The following is a 5,898-nucleotide window of genomic DNA, read 5'->3' as shown; positions in this document are numbered from 1 at the left end:
AAAAGTTCATAAACTAAACATTATTTTAAAAGTTCAAGAACTACACACACATCATTATATAATGCAAGTGCTTAGTGTCCAGAATACACTGAAAGTTTGCCTCTTGACAGTCCTAAAAAGGCAGAAATATTTTTAAAAGCGTTGATTGAGCATTTTGTATCATTACTAACAATAGCATTCTTTAGTTCTTTATAAATGGTTCTTTGCTTTTATTTATCTAACATTAAAACCCTAATGGAAATAATTTCTTAACTTATTTCTATCCAGTTCAAAGTATTAAGACTAAGAAATTTCCTAAGAGAGAACACATTTTCTAATGAATTCCCTCTTTTTTTAGCTAAATTAAATGTTCACTAGAGAGCTTAAAGAAATGTTAGGATGAGTTTTAAAAACAATAAAAAGAGCTTCTGAATATAAGCAAGAACTCCTGAGCAGGTGCCAAGAATTTTGCAACTTTATCAACATGATTAATAGTTTCATTTTGAAAGGGGCCATGAACACATACAACCCTGGAACTCATGAGGTCCCACACATGCAGTCAGCAACAGCAAAAGAACTCAGGAAACACTACAGAACTAAACAGCAAGAACTGTTCCCAGCTATGAGAGAGAGAAAAGTGGAGGGCTATGCCAAAGTGAATGTTTTCACAGAGCTGTATTTTTATGGTCTGAAAAAGCATGTTCAGTGGCATCAGAGCAAAGCAATAAACTATGCCAAGATTAAATCTCAAGGTTTTGAAAATAGCCCTTGTCCTTTCCTTACTCCATACTTGAAAATGCATATTAGGGCTTATTTCCTCTCAAAACCAGCCTCAAGAATGTAGGGCATATGTAATGGGATCCCAACTGCTAATTAATCAATCACACTCTTCCATTCAGCAATACTTAATTTTACTTGGGTAAAAAGATGAACTGTTAAAGCGGAACTTAAAGAATTCCCTCACACTTTAATATTACAGATGGAATAACATTCTTATTTAGTAAATAAACAAATTATTTGGCAAATACGAAAATCAACCATTACAGGCCAAGATTTAGAGTGAAGTCTGCTCATACCAAGAAATCATTTTTAGAAGTAGAAAGAAAGCCATGTTTCAGCAGCATTTATTCTTCAAAATTTTAGTACCTGAGTTGCATGTGTGCTGGTTATGGCTGTGGTAGAGTTAACTTTCTTCACTGTGGCTAGTATGTGGCTGTGTTTTGGATTTGTGCTGAACACAAGGTTAATAACATAGAGATGTTTTTGTTATTGCTGAGCAGGGCTTACACAGAGCCAAGGCCTTTTCTGCTTTTCATATTGCTACACTGGTGAGGAAATTGGGGGTGCATGGGAGGTTGGGAGGAGACACAACTGGGACAGCTGAACTAAACTGACCAGAGGAATATTATGTAGCTTATGGCATCATTCTTGGTATAAAAAGTTGGGGGAAGAAGGATGGAGAGGGGGACATTTGGAGTGATGGTGTTTGCCTTCCCAAGTCACTGTTATCGTGTGATGGGGCCCTGCTCTCCTGGGGATGGCTGAACACCTGCCTGCCCATGGGAAGCAGTGAATCAATTCCTTGTTTTGCTTTGCTTGTGCACACGGTTTTTGCTCTTCCTATTCCTACTGAACTGTCTTTATCTCAACCTATGAGTTTGCTTGCTTTTACCCTCCTGATTCTCTCCCAGATCCCACCGGTGGGGGAGTGAGTGAGTTAGTGAGTGGCTGTGTGGGGCTTGGCTGCTGGCAAGCATGACAGCATGTCACATCTCACCTTGACCCTTCTCTCTAAAACTCAGGCAAACCCCTGATAAGAAAATGAAAAAACATTCAATATCAGAAGTTCAGATTTTCCAACAGTCAAGGCACTCTGTAAAAAATATTTTCAGATTCATGAATTATTAGAATGTCAGACACTTGTTAATTTTCTTGTTGCATTATTAAATATTCTCTCATCCAGAAACAAGACTCATCTTTTCATTCTGACAGGGAATTCTTCCTAATATTTCTCAATTAAGAGTTTTTTCAAAAGAACAATACTGTAGATAAAAGCAGCCAATCTGTCAGCTACACTTTCTGCAACAATATTCTATTTTTAACAAAAGCTTCTTTGGGACAGACTTCTCAAATTCCAGATAGGACTGTTGGTGAAAATCTCAATTTAAAAAAAACTCAAAGCACTTATCACAAAACATAGCAGGCTGAGATCCAACTTCCAGTAGATTTGGACTATTGACTCAGAGAAAAAGACACAGACCCACTCACCTGCTGGGTAGGACACTCACCTGGTTTGTAAGAGAGGTTTTAAATGCCTGCTACAGAGAGAGTTGAACAGTTCATACAAATGGGGGCAGAACCCCATCCATCATTTAGGACATGTGTGCTCCTTGCAGCAGAGAAGAGCAAGGACATGTTTTATAATGAAGGATCAGATCACCAGGACTGTTCATCAAAACAAAGCCTGTCTCTCATTCCTGACATCTTTTTTTCACTTGTTTGGAACAACACTGAAAAAGATTTTAAGTTTGTTCCAATATAAAAAACCTCTTTTACACCTGCTGTACTTGAAGCTCCCAATATTCATGTTTCTCCTTGAGCTACGTGACATCAAATAGTGCAGTTTTCTGCAGAGGAACACAGTACCACAAATATTATATGTAGAAACATATATTTCTAGCCTCATTCTCAACAGAGGCTAGTAATATCAAATTGTACATAAAAGTCCACCTCATATTAGGATAGCTTCAATTTATCCACTATCAGCATTATCTCTAGAAGTTGGCTATGTAGGTCACCTTGCAACAGATACTCTCATTCCACTCAATTCACCTGAAGATGACGGGGCATACGTAAACTTCTGCCTAGCTAGGGCAAAAAGGGCTTGCATGACATGCACTGCCTTGTTGGGGCTTCACAGATCCGACCTCTTAGAAACAACAGTCTGAATCCACAAAACACGAGCAAGTCTTCTCAAGTGTAATTGAGAAAACAGTAAGATTATAATTGTTAATAAATACATTACTGTAGACATAAAATTGCCCCAAACCTTTAACCTATAGTACCCCTTTGCTGTACCTGCCCAGTCCCAGGTTTAGTGTCCTGCGTTGCTTCAGCAGGAGCAGATTCTTGCAAATCTTCAGGTTTAAGGTCTTGAACTTCTTCCACAGTAATTGTTTCCAGCTCATCCTTGGGTCTAAGACTTAGAGTGTCCTCTACAAAGTCTGAAATATTTGATTCCTGAAGCCTATCAGATGGAGGGTCCCAGGCCTCATCTCCAAGAGCCAATTCCATTGCTCACCCTGAAGCAGCAAAAGGCAGAGTTCTCCTTGCAAACCAACCTGGTAACAAGAGCATCGTCACTCGCAGGGAACGATTACAGACACCTGAACCCTGCTCCCAGCAAGTAAATAAAACAAAAAGCACATCTGCTTTAAAATAGTCCTATTTTAAAATCACCACTTTGAGCAATCTTTTATTTCACTCATGAGCTGTACCTATTAAAGAATAGATTTAATTTTATTTGGAAGAATTATCTTTAAAGTGACTTGCAGGTAAAAAACAGCACAGTGGGTCCTCTCATAGGAGAGCTCTAGACATTGCGGCAGCGAGACAGAGCCAAAACTGACACAAATTACTCAGGATTACTGAGCTTCAGCTCATTGATACTGGTCTGATCCAAGGAGCCTTTTTGAAGCTTTCAGTAATCAGCTCTAGAGTTCAAAGTAACTGCAAAATGGGGACAGGAACAGATGTGGAAAGAAATTTCTTCCAATATGCATAGATGGGAAGGAAACTAGATCTCAGATGTCATGTAAGGGAGACATTTTTTATGACTGGGGTGGTGGGACACTGAAAAAGATTGCCCAGAGAGATGGTAGATGCCCCATCCCTAGAAACATTAAAGGCCAGGTTAGACACAGTTCTCAGCAACATGATCCAGTTGAAAATGTTCCTGCTCACTGCAGGAGGGTGGGACTAGATGACCTTCAATGGTCCCTTCCAACCCAAACTATCATATGATTCTATGAAACACTTGATACCAAACTCTGTCCAGTATGATGGAACTTACAACAACTTACAACTGTTGGAGCTCTCGGGCTCAAAGGTCGAGTAACATGAAGAACAGTTACCCAGTGGGTATTCAATTTAGTGGTACATCAAACACAAGATGCTATAGTAGGAATTTGCTAATTAAATTTATGCAATTTAAGCAGAAGATGATGCAAGCTTCTGACAGGGAGATTACCTATTGAATGTATGTGGCCAAATATGTAGTACTAGAAAAGAGCAAGGGAAATGGCAAATGGAAAAGGCAAAGAGTAAAACCTGGCTACATCTTCAATTGACTGAATATATTTAATTAGCATTTTTCTGAACTACCTGAATTGTAATGAAAACATATATTATTTGACTTTCTAGGAAAAAAGGAAATTCCATTTTTGCCACATCTCTTAAGGTGAAAGCATATGTCTAAAAAACTTAAGTTACACAAACTGGGTTTCATTATGAAAGTATTATGGCAACTTAATAGTTGGTACTATCAATTATTAGTAACATTGCTAATAGGGCTCAACTATTTTCCTGTAGGATTAATTAGAAGAGGCAGTATCTGGTAGCTTATATTAATAATGCATGTAGACTAACAGTAAACCAAATATTTAAAATTTTTTATTTGTTTAGCATGCAAATGAAACAACAAGTTAACATGGGTTAAACTTTAGTCAGTCCACGATTATTTCTTCAGGACAACTTACACATATCTCATTGCCTTTTGCAAATTGTCCAGACAGATATATATAACAGAATCTGTATCATAAATATTAAAAACAGTAGGATAATTATTTTGGATTGCTGACTCAGAGGAAAAGACATGGAAAATGAAAAATAAAAAATGCCACCTGGTATCATAAGTAGCAATGACATCAAAACATATTTTTGGTGATTCTTCCCATATCTAGAAACAGATACGTTCTTGTTAGCTTTTGATGTTATTGAGAAAACTTAAAACTCCTCATCGTTTTATTATTTTATTCCATTTCACTTCATATTTAATTTTGTTTACTTTTGGAAACAATTACATATAAATTAGAAAACAATGCACAGATTTCTGCATAATATATTATATATAACACATCTTGATCTCAGCAAAGAGAATACTTTATCTTCTTATAGAGTTTGTTTTCTTTCTTCTCAAGTAAAAACAAAGCCATAAATTTAAAAGCATCATGACTAGAGCCAGTCTGTGTATCTAAAACTCCAACAGAAGTAAGAATAAAAATGAAATATGTTTAACAAGACTTTGGTAGTCTTGTTAAAGCCAATATCTTTAGATAAAAGTGGAAAGTATAGGTTATTCCACAGACAAAAGAAGTAGCATAAGCTGTGTATAAGGAACAGAAAGAAACATGCCTTCAGAATTAAAGATATACTAAGTACCCCACTCAATATCCTTAATTTGATCCATGTTTTGTGAATAACTGTATGCTGCCAGCTAAAGAAACAGATGGATGACAAAGTGATGTGGACACAGTAAGGGAAAGACCCCGAGCAGAGGAACTGTGGGGCAATGTATGAAGCTTAGATGTAGAACTGATGGAGAGCACTACAAGATAAAACAGAAATTTTCCCAATATTTTGAATAAATATATATTTACTCCTTAATAAAAAAAATAGTGTATAAAACTTTATATTTTCTTCAGTAAATTATGCACACTTCTTGCACTACTGTTCTTAACATAGTAGACAGATTTTAAGTCACAGGATAAAAAGATCAAATGCCATTTCGTTAAGCATTATAAAATGAAACAGGCCTCAAAAAGAAAGATCAAGAGTAGGATGCACTGGTTTAAAAACTGATGCCTCTGCTTCAAGGGGGCAAGAGCCCTTCCTTCAAGACACTACAACTCTCACTTGTGT

Source organism: Manacus vitellinus, unplaced genomic scaffold, assembly GCF_001715985.3.
Source record: "Manacus vitellinus isolate BGI_N305 unplaced genomic scaffold, ASM171598v3 scaffold_3_pilon, whole genome shotgun sequence".
NCBI classification, from domain to species: Eukaryota; Metazoa; Chordata; class Aves; order Passeriformes; family Pipridae; genus Manacus; species Manacus vitellinus.
The sequence above is the reverse complement of the archived record's forward strand: the minus strand, read 5'-3'. Positions refer to the sequence as shown.